The 18,088-nt window shown below is 47.6% G+C and overlaps 12 non-coding genes across 12 annotated transcripts; all 12 read right to left on the bottom strand.

The window, feature by feature from the left end:
• Positions 1-378: 378 nt before the first annotated feature.
• On the bottom strand, positions 379-569 carry LOC142703891 (U2 spliceosomal RNA). Its single transcript, XR_012867726.1, has one exon. It is a non-coding gene; the product is annotated as a U2 spliceosomal RNA (small nuclear RNA).
• Positions 570-1,857: 1,288 nt separating this feature from the next.
• LOC142703894 (U2 spliceosomal RNA) lies at positions 1,858-2,048 on the bottom strand. Its single transcript, XR_012867729.1, has one exon. It is a non-coding gene; the product is annotated as a U2 spliceosomal RNA (small nuclear RNA).
• Positions 2,049-3,340: 1,292 nt separating this feature from the next.
• Positions 3,341-3,531, bottom strand: LOC142703890 (U2 spliceosomal RNA). Its single transcript, XR_012867725.1, has one exon. It is a non-coding gene; the product is annotated as a U2 spliceosomal RNA (small nuclear RNA).
• A 1,280-nt stretch (positions 3,532-4,811) lies between these two features.
• LOC142703888 (U2 spliceosomal RNA) lies at positions 4,812-5,002 on the bottom strand. The gene has a single exon (XR_012867723.1). It is a non-coding gene; the product is annotated as a U2 spliceosomal RNA (small nuclear RNA).
• Positions 5,003-6,294: 1,292 nt separating this feature from the next.
• LOC142703887 (U2 spliceosomal RNA) lies at positions 6,295-6,485 on the bottom strand. Its single transcript, XR_012867722.1, has one exon. It is a non-coding gene; the product is annotated as a U2 spliceosomal RNA (small nuclear RNA).
• Positions 6,486-7,765: 1,280 nt separating this feature from the next.
• On the bottom strand, positions 7,766-7,956 carry LOC142703886 (U2 spliceosomal RNA). Its single transcript, XR_012867721.1, has one exon. It is a non-coding gene; the product is annotated as a U2 spliceosomal RNA (small nuclear RNA).
• A 1,300-nt stretch (positions 7,957-9,256) lies between these two features.
• LOC142703885 (U2 spliceosomal RNA) lies at positions 9,257-9,447 on the bottom strand. Its single transcript, XR_012867720.1, has one exon. It is a non-coding gene; the product is annotated as a U2 spliceosomal RNA (small nuclear RNA).
• Positions 9,448-10,735: 1,288 nt separating this feature from the next.
• Positions 10,736-10,926, bottom strand: LOC142703883 (U2 spliceosomal RNA). The gene has a single exon (XR_012867719.1). It is a non-coding gene; the product is annotated as a U2 spliceosomal RNA (small nuclear RNA).
• Positions 10,927-12,206: 1,280 nt separating this feature from the next.
• LOC142703893 (U2 spliceosomal RNA) lies at positions 12,207-12,397 on the bottom strand. Its single transcript, XR_012867728.1, has one exon. It is a non-coding gene; the product is annotated as a U2 spliceosomal RNA (small nuclear RNA).
• A 1,296-nt stretch (positions 12,398-13,693) lies between these two features.
• Positions 13,694-13,884, bottom strand: LOC142703882 (U2 spliceosomal RNA). The gene has a single exon (XR_012867718.1). It is a non-coding gene; the product is annotated as a U2 spliceosomal RNA (small nuclear RNA).
• Positions 13,885-15,172: 1,288 nt separating this feature from the next.
• Positions 15,173-15,363, bottom strand: LOC142703881 (U2 spliceosomal RNA). Its single transcript, XR_012867717.1, has one exon. It is a non-coding gene; the product is annotated as a U2 spliceosomal RNA (small nuclear RNA).
• A 1,288-nt stretch (positions 15,364-16,651) lies between these two features.
• On the bottom strand, positions 16,652-16,842 carry LOC142703892 (U2 spliceosomal RNA). The gene has a single exon (XR_012867727.1). It is a non-coding gene; the product is annotated as a U2 spliceosomal RNA (small nuclear RNA).
• Between the last annotated feature and the right edge of the window lie 1,246 nt (positions 16,843-18,088).

Below are 18,088 nucleotides of genomic sequence, written 5' to 3'. Positions count from 1 at the left end.
TCCACTATTTGACTGTTGTGCTGCATCAATCAATCAATCAATCAATCAATCAATCAATCAATCAATCAATCAATCAATCAGTGGCTGGCTCAGGTGCAGCTCTTTAACTTACCTAAAAGGGAGGGCGGAGAGAAGACAAGGAAGGTGAATGAGGTGTTCCAATGTGAAATGCCGGAAACACAGAAACACAGACGACACACAACAAGAGGTGGCAATCTATTCATTAATTGCATTTAATCAATGAGCTCATTATCACTCATGCATTGTCCAACAGGTGTTGAAATAATGGGATTAAAAGGGGAGATCCCTTCAGAAAGACAGAAACAATAGCAAAGACAAAAAACACTTTTGGAATCTGCTTTTAGTCAACACATAAGGAAAGGGTGCACCGGTCCTGGAAATACTGCAATACCAGGTCAATGCGTGGAGTGGACAGAGCAAGCTCTATTTCCATCTCCCTGTTCTAAAAATCCATTTAATATATGGTCCCCAGATAGGGGACGTATCAGATATTAAACTGATAAGAACAGATACTACACTTGATCTTAGCCAAAAGGCCGAGAAGCGATAACCCGAACGGGCCGCGCGTTGCCCGAGCCTGCCCGATACTGCTGTTCAGCCCTTGCAGCGATTCAGCCTACTTCGAGGCAATTCCATGGGGCCCTGCAGGCTCACACACTCACAGCTACACGGGAGGTGAATAAAGGCCGGAGAGGAAGCCAGACAGGATTTGCTTCTTTTGCTTGCACCACAATGCAGTGCTGAAAGAGGAGGAATCTACATAAAAACGCCTTCCTGGCAACGCCCAAATGCCCTGCTGCCATGCAGATAAACACTGGCAGCGGCAGCAAGTGCATGCCCACAGCCACCCCTTGTTCCTTCACACCTTGTATCAGCTGTAATCCAGTCCAGTCCAGTGCTGCCTGCTGAGCAGCACTGACCAACACTGCCTGGGCCCAGGCTTTTATCTCTGAGGCCCCATTATGATGTCAGAAAGCTGGCTCTGGAATCCTGAGGGCTCCACTATGACACGTGCAAAGTTCCGTTTGAACTTTATATAAGACGGTGAGGCTCAGTCAGTCACTCAGTGTTGCCTGAGAGGGCAACACTGCAACAGCCGGCCGCCAGGCTGTCTTTTTTTTGCACAGCTAGTTGCCTCCAGGAGGCCACAAGAGGGAGACAAGGGACTGCAAAATGGAAAATAGGCATCCACCAACTTTACAGACAACTTCTCCTTGCTCCTACAACCTCCATCCTTGCACAGTTTGTTATTCTTCTAGGTAACATAGTAACAAATCCAAATTGCTGCTCTCTTTGTAGGCAAGCAAGGCTTTGTTGCAACTGCAATTCTTACTTCTTCTTGAAATGTAGGGACGACAGTACATTCCATCACATCCATCTAGTGTACACAGGTAGGTCCATTGTGGCGGGCAGGCGAGCGGGCGGGCTGCTTTATTGGCTGTTTGCTGTTCCCCTACTCCACTCCACTATTTGACTGTTGTGCTGCATCAATCAATCAATCAATCAATCAATCAATCAATCAATCAATCAATCAATCAGTGGCTGGCTCAGGTGCAGCTCTTTAACTTACCTAAAAGGGAGGGCGGAGAGAAGACAAGGAAGGTGAATGAGGTGTTCCAATGTGAAATGCCGGAAACACAGAAACACAGACGACACACAACAAGAGGTGGCAATCTATTCATTAATTGCATTTAATCAATGAGCTCATTATCACTCATGCATTGTCCAACAGGTGTTGAAATAATGGGATTAAAAGGGGAGATCCCTTCAGAAAGACAGAAACAATAGCAAAGACAAAAAACACTTTTGGAATCTGCTTTTAGTCAACACATAAGGAAAGGGTGCACCGGTCCTGGAAATACTGCAATACCAGGTCAATGCGTGGAGTGGACAGAGCAAGCTCTATTTCCATCTCCCTGTTCTAAAAATCCATTTAATATATGGTCCCCAGATAGGGGACGTATCAGATATTAAACTGATAAGAACAGATACTACACTTGATCTTAGCCAAAAGGCAGAGAAGCGATAACCCGAACGGGCCGCGCGTTGCCCGAGCCTGCCCGATACTGCTGTTCAGCCCTTGCAGCGATTCAGCCTACTTCTAGGCAATTCCATGGGGCCCTGCAGGCTCACACACTCACAGCTACACGGGAGGTGAATAAAGGCCGGAGAGGAAGCCAGACAGGATTTGCTTCTTTTGCTTGCACCACAATGCAGTGCTGAAAGAGGAGGAATCTACATAAAAACGCCTTCCTGGCAACGCCCAAATGCCCTGCTGCCATGCAGATAAACACTGGCAGCGGCAGCAAGTGCATGCCCACAGCCACCCCTTGTTCCTTCACACCTTGTATCAGCTGTAATCCAGTCCAGTCCAGTGCTGCCTGCTGAGCAGCACTGACCAACACTGCCTGGGCCCAGGCTTTTATCTCTGAGGCCCCATTATGATGTCAGAAAGCTGGCTCTGGAATCCTGAGGGCTCCACTATGACACGTGCAAAGTTCCGTCTGAACTTTATATAAGACGGTGAGGCTCAGTCAGTCACTCAGTGTTGCCTGAGAGGGCAACACTGCAACAGCCGGCCGCCAGGCTGTCTTTTTTTTGCACAGCTAGTTGCCTCCAGGAGGCCACAAGAGGGAGACAAGGGACTGCAAAATGGAAAATAGGCATCCACCAACTTTACAGACAACTTCTCCTTGCTCCTACAACCTCCATCCTTGCACAGTTTGTTATTCTTCTAGGTAACATAGTAACAAATCCAAATTGCTGCTCTCTTTGTAGGCAAGCAAGGCTTTGTTGCAACTGCAATTCTTACTTCTTCTTGAAATGTAGGGACGACAGTACATTCCATCACATCCATCTAGTGTACACAGGTAGGTCCATTGTGGCGGGCAGGCGAGCGGGCGGGCTGCTTTATTGGCTGTTTGCTGTTCCCCTACTCCACTCCACTATTTGACTGTTGTGCTGCATCAATCAATCAATCAATCAATCAATCAATCAATCAATCAATCAATCAATCAATCAGTGGCTGGCTCAGGTGCAGCTCTTTAACTTACCTAAAAGGGAGGGCGGAGAGAAGACAAGGAAGGTGAATGAGGTGTTCCAATGTGAAATGCCGGAAACACAGAAACACAGACGACACACAACAAGAGGTGGCAATCTATTCATTAATTGCATTTAATCAATGAGCTCATTATCACTCATGCATTGTCCAACAGGTGTTGAAATAATGGGATTAAAAGGGGAGATCCCTTCAGAAAGACAGAAACAATAGCAAAGACAAAAAACACTTTTGGAATCTGCTTTTAGTCAACACATAAGGAAAGGGTGCACCGGTCCTGGAAATACTGCAATACCAGGTCAATGCGTGGAGTGGACAGAGCAAGCTCTATTTCCATCTCCCTGTTCTAAAAATCCATTTAATATATGGTCCCCAGATAGGGGACGTATCAGATATTAAACTGATAAGAACAGATACTACACTTGATCTTAGCCAAAAGGCCGAGAAGCGATAACCCGAACGGGCCGCGCGTTGCCCGAGCCTGCCCGATACTGCTGTTCAGCCCTTGCAGCGATTCAGCCTACTTCTAGGCAATTCCATGGGGCCCTGCAGGCTCACACACTCACAGCTACACGGGAGGTGAATAAAGGCCGGAGAGGAAGCCAGACAGGATTTGCTTCTTTTGCTTGCACCACAATGCAGTGCTGAAAGAGGAGGAATCTACATAAAAACGCCTTCCTGGCAACGCCCAAATGCCCTGCTGCCATGCAGATAAACACTGGCAGCGGCAGCAAGTGCATGCCCACAGCCACCCCTTGTTCCTTCACACCTTGTATCAGCTGTAATCCAGTCCAGTCCAGTGCTGCCTGCTGAGCAGCACTGACCAACACTGCCTGGGCCCAGGCTTTTATCTCTGAGGCCCCATTATGATGTCAGAAAGCTGGCTCTGGAATCCTGAGGGCTCCACTATGACACGTGCAAAGTTCCGTCTGAACTTTATATAAGACGGTGAGGCTCAGTCAGTCACTCAGTGTTGCCTGAGAGGGCAACACTGCAACAGCCGGCCGCCAGGCTGTCTTTTTTTTGCACAGCTAGTTGCCTCCAGGAGGCCACAAGAGGGAGACAAGGGACTGCAAAATGGAAAATAGGCATCCACCAACTTTACAGACAACTTCTCCTTGCTCCTACAACCTCCATCCTTGCACAGTTTGTTATTCTTCTAGGTAACATAGTAACAAATCCAAATTGCTGCTCTCTTTGTAGGCAAGCAAGGCTTTGTTGCAACTGCAATTCTTACTTCTTCTTGAAATGTAGGGACGACAGTACATTCCATCACATCCATCTAGTGTACACAGGTAGGTCCATTGTGGCGGGCAGGCGAGCGGGCGGGCTGCTTTATTGGCTGTTTGCTGTTCCCCTACTCCACTCCACTATTTGACTGTTGTGCTGCATCAATCAATCAATCAATCAATCAATCAATCAATCAATCAATCAGTGGCTGGCTCAGGTGCAGCTCTTTAACTTACCTAAAAGGGAGGGCGGAGAGAAGACAAGGAAGGTGAATGAGGTGTTCCAATGTGAAATGCCGGAAACACAGAAACACAGACGACACACAACAAGAGGTGGCAATCTATTCATTAATTGCATTTAATCAATGAGCTCATTATCACTCATGCATTGTCCAACAGGTGTTGAAATAATGGGATTAAAAGGGGAGATCCCTTCAGAAAGACAGAAACAATAGCAAAGACAAAAAACACTTTTGGAATCTGCTTTTAGTCAACACATAAGGAAAGGGTGCACCGGTCCTGGAAATACTGCAATACCAGGTCAATGCGTGGAGTGGACAGAGCAAGCTCTATTTCCATCTCCCTGTTCTAAAAATCCATTTAATATATGGTCCCCAGATAGGGGACGTATCAGATATTAAACTGATAAGAACAGATACTACACTTGATCTTAGCCAAAAGGCCGAGAAGCGATAACCCGAACGGGCCGCGCGTTGCCCGAGCCTGCCCGATACTGCTGTTCAGCCCTTGCAGCGATTCAGCCTACTTCTAGGCAATTCCATGGGGCCCTGCAGGCTCACACACTCACAGCTACACGGGAGGTGAATAAAGGCCGGAGAGGAAGCCAGACAGGATTTGCTTCTTTTGCTTGCACCACAATGCAGTGCTGAAAGAGGAGGAATCTACATAAAAACGCCTTCCTGGCAACGCCCAAATGCCCTGCTGCCATGCAGATAAACACTGGCAGCGGCAGCAAGTGCATGCCCACAGCCACCCCTTGTTCCTTCACACCTTGTATCAGCTGTAATCCAGTCCAGTCCAGTGCTGCCTGCTGAGCAGCACTGACCAACACTGCCTGGGCCCAGGCTTTTATCTCTGAGGCCCCATTATGATGTCAGAAAGCTGGCTCTGGAATCCTGAGGGCTCCACTATGACACGTGCAAAGTTCCGTCTGAACTTTATATAAGACGGTGAGGCTCAGTCAGTCACTCAGTGTTGCCTGAGAGGGCAACACTGCAACAGCCGGCCGCCAGGCTGTCTTTTTTTTGCACAGCTAGTTGCCTCCAGGAGGCCACAAGAGGGAGACAAGGGACTGCAAAATGGAAAATAGGCATCCACCAACTTTACAGACAACTTCTCCTTGCTCCTACAACATCCATCCTTGCACAGTTTGTTATTCTTCTAGGTAACATAGTAACAAATCCAAATTGCTGCTCTCTTTGTAGGCAAGCAAGGCTTTGTTGCAACTGCAATTCTTACTTCTTCTTGAAATGTAGGGACGACAGTACATTCCATCACATCCATCTAGTGTACACAGGTAGGTCCATTGTGGCGGGCAGGCGAGCGGGCGGGCTGCTTTATTGGCTGTTTGCTGTTCCCCTACTCCACTCCACTATTTGACTGTTGTGCTGCATCAATCAATCAATCAATCAATCAATCAATCAATCAATCAATCAATCAATCAATCAGTGGCTGGCTCAGGTGCAGCTCTTTAACTTACCTAAAAGGGAGGGCGGAGAGAAGACAAGGAAGGTGAATGAGGTGTTCCAATGTGAAATGCCGGAAACACAGAAACACAGACGACACACAACAAGAGGTGGCAATCTATTCATTAATTGCATTTAATCAATGAGCTCATTATCACTCATGCATTGTCCAACAGGTGTTGAAATAATGGGATTAAAAGGGGAGATCCCTTCAGAAAGACAGAAACAATAGCAAAGACAAAAAACACTTTTGGAATCTGCTTTTAGTCAACACATAAGGAAAGGGTGCACCGGTCCTGGAAATACTGCAATACCAGGTCAATGCGTGGAGTGGACAGAGCAAGCTCTATTTCCATCTCCCTGTTCTAAAAATCCATTTAATATATGGTCCCCAGATAGGGGACGTATCAGATATTAAACTGATAAGAACAGATACTACACTTGATCTTAGCCAAAAGGCCGAGAAGCGATAACCCGAACGGGCCGCGCGTTGCCCGAGCCTGCCCGATACTGCTGTTCAGCCCTTGCAGCGATTCAGCCTACTTCTAGGCAATTCCATGGGGCTCTGCAGGCTCACACACTCACAGCTACACGGGAGGTGAATAAAGGCCGGAGAGGAAGCCAGACAGGATTTGCTTCTTTTGCTTGCACCACAATGCAGTGCTGAAAGAGGAGGAATCTACATAAAAACGCCTTCCTGGCAACGCCCAAATGCCCTGCTGCCATGCAGATAAACACTGGCAGCGGCAGCAAGTGCATGCCCACAGCCACCCCTTGTTCCTTCACACCTTGTATCAGCTGTAATCCAGTCCAGTCCAGTGCTGCCTGCTGAGCAGCACTGACCAACACTGCCTGGGCCCAGGCTTTTATCTCTGAGGCCCCATTATGATGTCAGAAAGCTGGCTCTGGAATCCTGAGGGCTCCACTATGACACGTGCAAAGTTCCGTCTGAACTTTATATAAGACGGTGAGGCTCAGTCAGTCACTCAGTGTTGCCTGAGAGGGCAACACTGCAACAGCCGGCCGCCAGGCTGTCTTTTTTTTGCACAGCTAGTTGCCTCCAGGAGGCCACAAGAGGGAGACAAGGGACTGCAAAATGGAAAATAGGCATCCACCAACTTTACAGACAACTTCTCCTTGCTCCTACAACCTCCATCCTTGCACAGTTTGTTATTCTTCTAGGTAACATAGTAACAAATCCAAATTGCTGCTCTCTTTGTAGGCAAGCAAGGCTTTGTTGCAACTGCAATTCTTACTTCTTCTTGAAATGTAGGGACGACAGTACATTCCATCACATCCATCTAGTGTACACAGGTAGGTCCATTGTGGCGGGCAGGCGAGCGGGCGGGCTGCTTTATTGGCTGTTTGCTGTTCCCCTACTCCACTCCACTATTTGACTGTTGTGCTGCATCAATCAATCAATCAATCAATCAATCAATCAATCAATCAATCAATCAGTGGCTGGCTCAGGTGCAGCTCTTTAACTTACCTAAAAGGGAGGGCGGAGAGAAGACAAGGAAGGTGAATGAGGTGTTCCAATGTGAAATGCCGGAAACACAGAAACACAGACGACACACAACAAGAGGTGGCAATCTATTCATTAATTGCATTTAATCAATGAGCTCATTATCACTCATGCATTGTCCAACAGGTGTTGAAATAGATTAAAAGGGGAGATCCCTTCAGAAAGACAGAAACAATAGCAAAGACAAAAAACACTTTTGGAATCTGCTTTTAGTCAACACATAAGGAAAGGGTGCACCGGTCCTGGAAATACTGCAATACCAGGTCAATGCGTGGAGTGGACAGAGCAAGCTCTATTTCCATCTCCCTGTTCTAAAAATCCATTTAATATATGGTCCCCAGATAGGGGACGTATCAGATATTAAACTGATAAGAACAGATACTACACTTGATCTTAGCCAAAAGGCCGAGAAGCGATAACCCGAACGGGCCGCGCGTTGCCCGAGCCTGCCCGATACTGCTGTTCAGCCCTTGCAGCGATTCAGCCTACTTCTAGGCAATTCCATGGGGCCCTGCAGGCTCACACACTCACAGCTACACGGGAGGTGAATAAAGGCCGGAGAGGAAGCCAGACAGGATTTGCTTCTTTTGCTTGCACCACAATGCAGTGCTGAAAGAGGAGGAATCTACATAAAAACGCCTTCCTGGCAACGCCCAAATGCCCTGCTGCCATGCAGATAAACACTGGCAGCGGCAGCAAGTGCATGCCCACAGCCACCCCTTGTTCCTTCACACCTTGTATCAGCTGTAATCCAGTCCAGTCCAGTGCTGCCTGCTGAGCAGCACTGACCAACACTGCCTGGGCCCAGGCTTTTATCTCTGAGGCCCCATTATGATGTCAGAAAGCTGGCTCTGGAATCCTGAGGGCTCCACTATGACACGTGCAAAGTTCCGTCTGAACTTTATATAAGACGGTGAGGCTCAGTCAGTCACTCAGTGTTGCCTGAGAGGGCAACACTGCAACAGCCGGCCGCCAGGCTGTCTTTTTTTTGCACAGCTAGTTGCCTCCAGGAGGCCACAAGAGGGAGACAAGGGACTGCAAAATGGAAAATAGGCATCCACCAACTTTACAGACAACTTCTCCTTGCTCCTACAACCTCCATCCTTGCACAGTTTGTTATTCTTCTAGGTAACATAGTAACAAATCCAAATTGCTGCTCTCTTTGTAGGCAAGCAAGGCTTTGTTGCAACTGCAATTCTTACTTCTTCTTGAAATGTAGGGACGACAGTACATTCCATCACATCCATCTAGTGTACACAGGTAGGTCCATTGTGGCGGGCAGGCGAGCGGGCGGGCTGCTTTATTGGCTGTTTGCTGTTCCCCTACTCCACTCCACTATTTGACTGTTGTGCTGCATCAATCAATCAATCAATCAATCAATCAATCAATCAATCAATCAATCAATCAATCAATCAATCAGTGGCTGGCTCAGGTGCAGCTCTTTAACTTACCTAAAAGGGAGGGCGGAGAGAAGACAAGGAAGGTGAATGAGGTGTTCCAATGTGAAATGCCGGAAACACAGAAACACAGACGACACACAACAAGAGGTGGCAATCTATTCATTAATTGCATTTAATCAATGAGCTCATTATCACTCATGCATTGTCCAACAGGTGTTGAAATAATGGGATTAAAAGGGGAGATCCCTTCAGAAAGACAGAAACAATAGCAAAGACAAAAAACACTTTTGGAATCTGCTTTTAGTCAACACATAAGGAAAGGGTGCACCGGTCCTGGAAATACTGCAATACCAGGTCAATGCGTGGAGTGGACAGAGCAAGCTCTATTTCCATCTCCCTGTTCTAAAAATCCATTTAATATATGGTCCCCAGATAGGGGACGTATCAGATATTAAACTGATAAGAACAGATACTACACTTGATCTTAGCCAAAAGGCCGAGAAGCGATAACCCGAACGGGCCGCGCGTTGCCCGAGCCTGCCCGATACTGCTGTTCAGCCCTTGCAGCGATTCAGCCTACTTCTAGGCAATTCCATGGGGCCCTGCAGGCTCACACACTCACAGCTACACGGGAGGTGAATAAAGGCCGGAGAGGAAGCCAGACAGGATTTGCTTCTTTTGCTTGCACCACAATGCAGTGCTGAAAGAGGAGGAATCTACATAAAAACGCCTTCCTGGCAACGCCCAAATGCCCTGCTGCCATGCAGATAAACACTGGCAGCGGCAGCAAGTGCATGCCCACAGCCACCCCTTGTTCCTTCACACCTTGTATCAGCTGTAATCCAGTCCAGTCCAGTGCTGCCTGCTGAGCAGCACTGACCAACACTGCCTGGGCCCAGGCTTTTATCTCTGAGGCCCCATTATGATGTCAGAAAGCTGGCTCTGGAATCCTGAGGGCTCCACTATGACACGTGCAAAGTTCCGTCTGAACTTTATATAAGACGGTGAGGCTCAGTCAGTCACTCAGTGTTGCCTGAGAGGGCAACACTGCAACAGCCGGCCGCCAGGCTGTCTTTTTTTTGCACAGCTAGTTGCCTCCAGGAGGCCACAAGAGGGAGACAAGGGACTGCAAAATGGAAAATAGGCATCCACCAACTTTACAGACAACTTCTCCTTGCTCCTACAACCTCCATCCTTGCACAGTTTGTTATTCTTCTAGGTAACATAGTAACAAATCCAAATTGCTGCTCTCTTTGTAGGCAAGCAAGGCTTTGTTGCAACTGCAATTCTTACTTCTTCTTGAAATGTAGGGACGACAGTACATTCCATCACATCCATCTAGTGTACACAGGTAGGTCCATTGTGGCGGGCAGGCGAGCGGGCGGGCTGCTTTATTGGCTGTTTGCTGTTCCCCTACTCCACTCCACTATTTGACTGTTGTGCTGCATCAATCAATCAATCAATCAATCAATCAATCAATCAATCAATCAATCAATCAGTGGCTGGCTCAGGTGCAGCTCTTTAACTTACCTAAAAGGGAGGGCGGAGAGAAGACAAGGAAGGTGAATGAGGTGTTCCAATGTGAAATGCCGGAAACACAGAAACACAGACGACACACAACAAGAGGTGGCAATCTATTCATTAATTGCATTTAATCAATGAGCTCATTATCACTCATGCATTGTCCAACAGGTGTTGAAATAATGGGATTAAAAGGGGAGATCCCTTCAGAAAGACAGAAACAATAGCAAAGACAAAAAACACTTTTGGAATCTGCTTTTAGTCAACACATAAGGAAAGGGTGCACCGGTCCTGGAAATACTGCAATACCAGGTCAATGCGTGGAGTGGACAGAGCAAGCTCTATTTCCATCTCCCTGTTCTAAAAATCCATTTAATATATGGTCCCCAGATAGGGGACGTATCAGATATTAAACTGATAAGAACAGATACTACACTTGATCTTAGCCAAAAGGCCGAGAAGCGATAACCCGAACGGGCCGCGCGTTGCCAGAGCCTGCCCGATACTGCTGTTCAGCCCTTGCAGCGATTCAGCCTACTTCTAGGCAATTCCATGGGGCCCTGCAGGCTCACACACTCACAGCTACACGGGAGGTGAATAAAGGCCGGAGAGGAAGCCAGACAGGATTTGCTTCTTTTGCTTGCACCACAATGCAGTGCTGAAAGAGGAGGAATCTACATAAAAACGCCTTCCTGGCAACGCCCAAATGCCCTGCTGCCATGCAGATAAACACTGGCAGCGGCAGCAAGTGCATGCCCACAGCCACCCCTTGTTCCTTCACACCTTGTATCAGCTGTAATCCAGTCCAGTCCAGTGCTGCCTGCTGAGCAGCACTGACCAACACTGCCTGGGCCCAGGCTTTTATCTCTGAGGCCCCATTATGATGTCAGAAAGCTGGCTCTGGAATCCTGAGGGCTCCACTATGACACGTGCAAAGTTCCGTCTGAACTTTATATAAGACGGTGAGGCTCAGTCAGTCACTCAGTGTTGCCTGAGAGGGCAACACTGCAACAGCCGGCCGCCAGGCTGTCTTTTTTTTGCACAGCTAGTTGCCTCCAGGAGGCCACAAGAGGGAGACAAGGGACTGCAAAATGGAAAATAGGCATCCACCAACTTTACAGACAACTTCTCCTTGCTCCTACAACCTCCATCCTTGCACAGTTTGTTATTCTTCTAGGTAACATAGTAACAAATCCAAATTGCTGCTCTCTTTGTAGGCAAGCAAGGCTTTGTTGCAACTGCAATTCTTACTTCTTCTTGAAATGTAGGGACGACAGTACATTCCATCACATCCATCTAGTGTACACAGGTAGGTCCATTGTGGCGGGCAGGCGAGCGGGCGGGCTGCTTTATTGGCTGTTTGCTGTTCCCCTACTCCACTCCACTATTTGACTGTTGTGCTGCATCAATCAATCAATCAATCAATCAATCAATCAATCAATCAATCAGTGGCTGGCTCAGGTGCAGCTCTTTAACTTACCTAAAAGGGAGGGCGGAGAGAAGACAAGGAAGGTGAATGAGGTGTTCCAATGTGAAATGCCGGAAACACAGAAACACAGACGACACACAACAAGAGGTGGCAATCTATTCATTAATTGCATTTAATCAATGAGCTCATTATCACTCATGCATTGTCCAACAGGTGTTGAAATAATGGGATTAAAAGGGGAGATCCCTTCAGAAAGACAGAAACAATAGCAAAGACAAAAAACACTTTTGGAATCTGCTTTTAGTCAACACATAAGGAAAGGGTGCACCGGTCCTGGAAATACTGCAATACCAGGTCAATGCGTGGAGTGGACAGAGCAAGCTCTATTTCCATCTCCCTGTTCTAAAAATCCATTTAATATATGGTCCCCAGATAGGGGACGTATCAGATATTAAACTGATAAGAACAGATACTACACTTGATCTTAGCCAAAAGGCAGAGAAGCGATAACCCGAACGGGCCGCGCGTTGCCCGAGCCTGCCCGATACTGCTGTTCAGCCCTTGCAGCGATTCAGCCTACTTCTAGGCAATTCCATGGGGCCCTGCAGGCTCACACACTCACAGCTACACGGGAGGTGAATAAAGGCCGGAGAGGAAGCCAGACAGGATTTGCTTCTTTTGCTTGCACCACAATGCAGTGCTGAAAGAGGAGGAATCTACATAAAAACGCCTTCCTGGCAACGCCCAAATGCCCTGCTGCCATGCAGATAAACACTGGCAGCGGCAGCAAGTGCATGCCCACAGCCACCCCTTGTTCCTTCACACCTTGTATCAGCTGTAATCCAGTCCAGTCCAGTGCTGCCTGCTGAGCAGCACTGACCAACACTGCCTGGGCCCAGGCTTTTATCTCTGAGGCCCCATTATGATGTCAGAAAGCTGGCTCTGGAATCCTGAGGGCTCCACTATGACACGTGCAAAGTTCCGTCTGAACTTTATATAAGACGGTGAGGCTCAGTCAGTCACTCAGTGTTGCCTGAGAGGGCAACACTGCAACAGCCGGCCGCCAGGCTGTCTTTTTTTTGCACAGCTAGTTGCCTCCAGGAGGCCACAAGAGGGAGACAAGGGACTGCAAAATGGAAAATAGGCATCCACCAACTTTACAGACAACTTCTCCTTGCTCCTACAACCTCCATCCTTGCACAGTTTGTTATTCTTCTAGGTAACATAGTAACAAATCCAAATTGCTGCTCTCTTTGTAGGCAAGCAAGGCTTTGTTGCAACTGCAATTCTTACTTCTTCTTGAAATGTAGGGACGACAGTACATTCCATCACATCCATCTAGTGTACACAGGTAGGTCCATTGTGGCGGGCAGGCGAGCGGGCGGGCTGCTTTATTGGCTGTTTGCTGTTCCCCTACTCCACTCCACTATTTGACTGTTGTGCTGCATCAATCAATCAATCAATCAATCAATCAATCAATCAATCAATCAATCAATCAATCAATCAGTGGCTGGCTCAGGTGCAGCTCTTTAACTTACCTAAAAGGGAGGGCGGAGAGAAGACAAGGAAGGTGAATGAGGTGTTCCAATGTGAAATGCCGGAAACACAGAAACACAGACGACACACAACAAGAGGTGGCAATCTATTCATTAATTGCATTTAATCAATGAGCTCATTATCACTCATGCATTGTCCAACAGGTGTTGAAATAATGGGATTAAAAGGGGAGATCCCTTCAGAAAGACAGAAACAATAGCAAAGACAAAAAACACTTTTGGAATCTGCTTTTAGTCAACACATAAGGAAAGGGTGCACCGGTCCTGGAAATACTGCAATACCAGGTCAATGCGTGGAGTGGACAGAGCAAGCTCTATTTCCATCTCCCTGTTCTAAAAATCCATTTAATATATGGTCCCCAGATAGGGGACGTATCAGATATTAAACTGATAAGAACAGATACTACACTTGATCTTAGCCAAAAGGCCGAGAAGCGATAACCCGAACGGGCCGCGCGTTGCCCGAGCCTGCCCGATACTGCTGTTCAGCCCTTGCAGCGATTCAGCCTACTTCTAGGCAATTCCATGGGGCCCTGCAGGCTCACACACTCACAGCTACACGGGAGGTGAATAAAGGCCGGAGAGGAAGCCAGACAGGATTTGCTTCTTTTGCTTGCACCACAATGCAGTGCTGAAAGAGGAGGAATCTACATAAAAACGCCTTCCTGGCAACGCCCAAATGCCCTGCTGCCATGCAGATAAACACTGGCAGCGGCAGCAAGTGCATGCCCACAGCCACCCCTTGTTCCTTCACACCTTGTATCAGCTGTAATCCAGTCCAGTCCAGTGCTGCCTGCTGAGCAGCACTGACCAACACTGCCTGGGCCCAGGCTTTTATCTCTGAGGCCCCATTATGATGTCAGAAAGCTGGCTCTGGAATCCTGAGGGCTCCACTATGACACGTGCAAAGTTCCGTCTGAACTTTATATAAGACGGTGAGGCTCAGTCAGTCACTCAGTGTTGCCTGAGAGGGCAACACTGCAACAGCCGGCCGCCAGGCTGTCTTTTTTTTGCACAGCTAGTTGCCTCCAGGAGGCCACAAGAGGGAGACAAGGGACTGCAAAATGGAAAATAGGCATCCACCAACTTTACAGACAACTTCTCCTTGCTCCTACAACCTCCATCCTTGCACAGTTTGTTATTCTTCTAGGTAACATAGTAACAAATCCAAATTGCTGCTCTCTTTGTAGGCAAGCAAGGCTTTGTTGCAACTGCAATTCTTACTTCTTCTTGAAATGTAGGGACGACAGTACATTCCATCACATCCATCTAGTGTACACAGGTAGGTCCATTGTGGCGGGCAGGCGAGCGGGCGGGCTGCTTTATTGGCTGTTTGCTGTTCCCCTACTCCACTCCACTATTTGACTGTTGTGCTGCATCAATCAATCAATCAATCAATCAATCAATCAATCAATCAATCAATCAATCAGTGGCTGGCTCAGGTGCAGCTCTTTAACTTACCTAAAAGGGAGGGCGGAGAGAAGACAAGGAAGGTGAATGAGGTGTTCCAATGTGAAATGCCGGAAACACAGAAACACAGACGACACACAACAAGAGGTGGCAATCTATTCATTAATTGCATTTAATCAATGAGCTCATTATCACTCATGCATTGTCCAACAGGTGTTGAAATAATGGGATTAAAAGGGGAGATCCCTTCAGAAAGACAGAAACAATAGCAAAGACAAAAAACACTTTTGGAATCTGCTTTTAGTCAACACATAAGGAAAGGGTGCACCGGTCCTGGAAATACTGCAATACCAGGTCAATGCGTGGAGTGGACAGAGCAAGCTCTATTTCCATCTCCCTGTTCTAAAAATCCATTTAATATATGGTCCCCAGATAGGGGACGTATCAGATATTAAACTGATAAGAACAGATACTACACTTGATCTTAGCCAAAAGGCCGAGAAGCGATAACCCGAACGGGCCGCGCGTTGCCCGAGCCTGCCCGATACTGCTGTTCAGCCCTTGCAGCGATTCAGCCTACTTCTAGGCAATTCCATGGGGCCCTGCAGGCTCACACACTCACAGCTACACGGGAGGTGAATAAAGGCCGGAGAGGAAGCCAGACAGGATTTGCTTCTTTTGCTTGCACCACAATGCAGTGCTCAAAGAGGAGGAATCTACATAAAAACGCCTTCCTGGCAACGCCCAAATGCCCTGCTGCCATGCAGATAAACACTGGCAGCGGCAGCAAGTGCATGCCCACAGCCACCCCTTGTTCCTTCACACCTTGTATCAGCTGTAATCCAGTCCAGTCCAGTGCTGCCTGCTGAGCAGCACTGACCAACACTGCCTGGGCCCAGGCTTTTATCTCTGAGGCCCCATTATGATGTCAGAAAGCTGGCTCTGGAATCCTGAGGGCTCCACTATGACACGTGCAAAGTTCCGTCTGAACTTTATATAAGACGGTGAGGCTCAGTCAGTCACTCAGTGTTGCCTGAGAGGGCAACACTGCAACAGCCGGCCGCCAGGCTGTCTTTTTTTTGCACAGCTAGTTGCCTCCAGGAGGCCACAAGAGGGAGACAAGGGACTGCAAAATGGAAAATAGGCATCCACCAACTTTACAGACAACTTCTCCTTGCTCCTACAACCTCCATCCTTGCACAGTTTGTTATTCTTCTAGGTAACATAGTAACAAATCCAAATTGCTGCTCTCTTTGTAGGCAAGCAAGGCTTTGTTGCAACTGCAATTCTTACTTCTTCTTGAAATGTAGGGACGACAGTACATTCCATCACATCCATCTAGTGTACACAGGTAGGTCCATTGTGGCGGGCAGGCGAGCGGGCGGGCTGCTTTATTGGCTGTTTGCTGTTCCCCTACTCCACTCCACTATTTGACTGTTGTGCTGCATCAATCAATCAATCAATCAATCAATCAATCAATCAATCAATCAATCAATCAGTGGCTGGCTCAGGTGCAGCTCTTTAACTTACCTAAAAGGGAGGGCGGAGAGAAGACAAGGAAGGTGAATGAGGTGTTCCAATGTGAAATGCCGGAAACACAGAAACACAGACGACACACAACAAGAGGTGGCAATCTATTCATTAATTGCATTTAATCAATGAGCTCATTATCACTCATGCATTGTCCAACAGGTGTTGAAATAATGGGATTAAAAGGGGAGATCCCTTCAGAAAGACAGAAACAATAGCAAAGACAAAAAACACTTTTGGAATCTGCTTTTAGTCAACACATAAGGAAAGGGTGCATCGGTCCTGGAAATACTGCAATACCAGGTCAATGCGTGGAGTGGACAGAGCAAGCTCTATTTCCATCTCCCTGTTCTAAAAATCCATTTAATATATGGTCCCCAGATAGGGGACGTATCAGATATTAAACTGATAAGAACAGATACTACACTTGATCTTAGCCAAAAGGCCGAGAAGCGATAACCCGAACGGGCCGCGCGTTGCCCGAGCCTGCCCGATACTGCTGTTCAGCCCTTGCAGCGATTCAGCCTACTTCTAGGCAATTCCATGGGGCCCTGCAGGCTCACACACTCACAGCTACACGGGAGGTGAATAAAGGCCGGAGAGGAAGCCAGACAGGATTTGCTTCTTTTGCTTGCACCACAATGCAGTGCTGAAAGAGGAGGAATCTACATAAAAACGCCTTCCTGGCAACGCCCAAATGCCCTGCTGCCATGCAGATAAACACTGGCAGCGGCAGCAAGTGCATGCCCACAGCCACCCCTTGTTCCTTCACACCTTGTATCAGCTGTAATCCAGTCCAGTCCAGTGCTGCCTGCTGAGCAGCACTGACCAACACTGCCTGGGCCCAGGCTTTTATCTCTGAGGCCCCATTATGATGTCAGAAAGCTGGCTCTGGAATCCTGAGGGCTCCACTATGACACGTGCAAAGTTCCGTCTGAACTTTATATAAGACGGTGAGGCTCAGTCAGTCACTCAGTGTTGCCTGAGAGGGCAACACTGCAACAGCCGGCCGCCAGGCTGTCTTTTTTTTGCACAGCTAGTTGCCTCCAGGAGGCCACAAGAGGGAGACAAGGGACTGCAAAATGGAAAATAGGCATCCACCAACTTTACAGACAACTTCTCCTTGCTCCTACAACCTCCATCCTTGCACAGTTTGTTATTCTTCTAGGTAACATAGTAACAAATCCAAATTGCTGCTCTCTTTGTAGGCAAGCAAGGCTTTGTTGCAACTGCAATTCTTACTTCTTCTTGAAATGTAGGGACGACAGTACATTCCATCACATCCATCTAGTGTACACAGGTAGGTCCATTGTGGCGGGCAGGCGAGCGGGCGGGCTGCTTTATTGGCTGTTTGCTGTTCCCCTACTCCACTCCACTATTTGACTGTTGTGCTGCATCAATCAATCAATCAATCAATCAATCAATCAATCAATCAATCAATCAATCAATCAGTGGCTGGCTCAGGTGCAGCTCTTTAACTTACCTAAAAGGGAGGGCGGAGAGAAGACAAGGAAGGTGAATGAGGTGTTCCAATGTGAAATGCCGGAAACACAGAAACACAGACGACACACAACAAGAGGTGGCAATCTATTCATTAATTGCATTTAATCAATGAGCTCATTATCACTCATGCATTGTCCAACAGGTGTTGAAATAATGGGATTAAAAGGGGAGATCCCTTCAGAAAGACAGAAACAATAGCA

This window comes from Rhinoderma darwinii, unplaced genomic scaffold (assembly GCF_050947455.1).
Source record: "Rhinoderma darwinii isolate aRhiDar2 unplaced genomic scaffold, aRhiDar2.hap1 Scaffold_2951, whole genome shotgun sequence".
Taxonomy (NCBI): domain Eukaryota; kingdom Metazoa; phylum Chordata; class Amphibia; order Anura; family Rhinodermatidae; genus Rhinoderma; species Rhinoderma darwinii.
The sequence above is the reverse complement of the archived record's forward strand: the minus strand, read 5'-3'. Positions and strand labels throughout refer to the sequence as shown.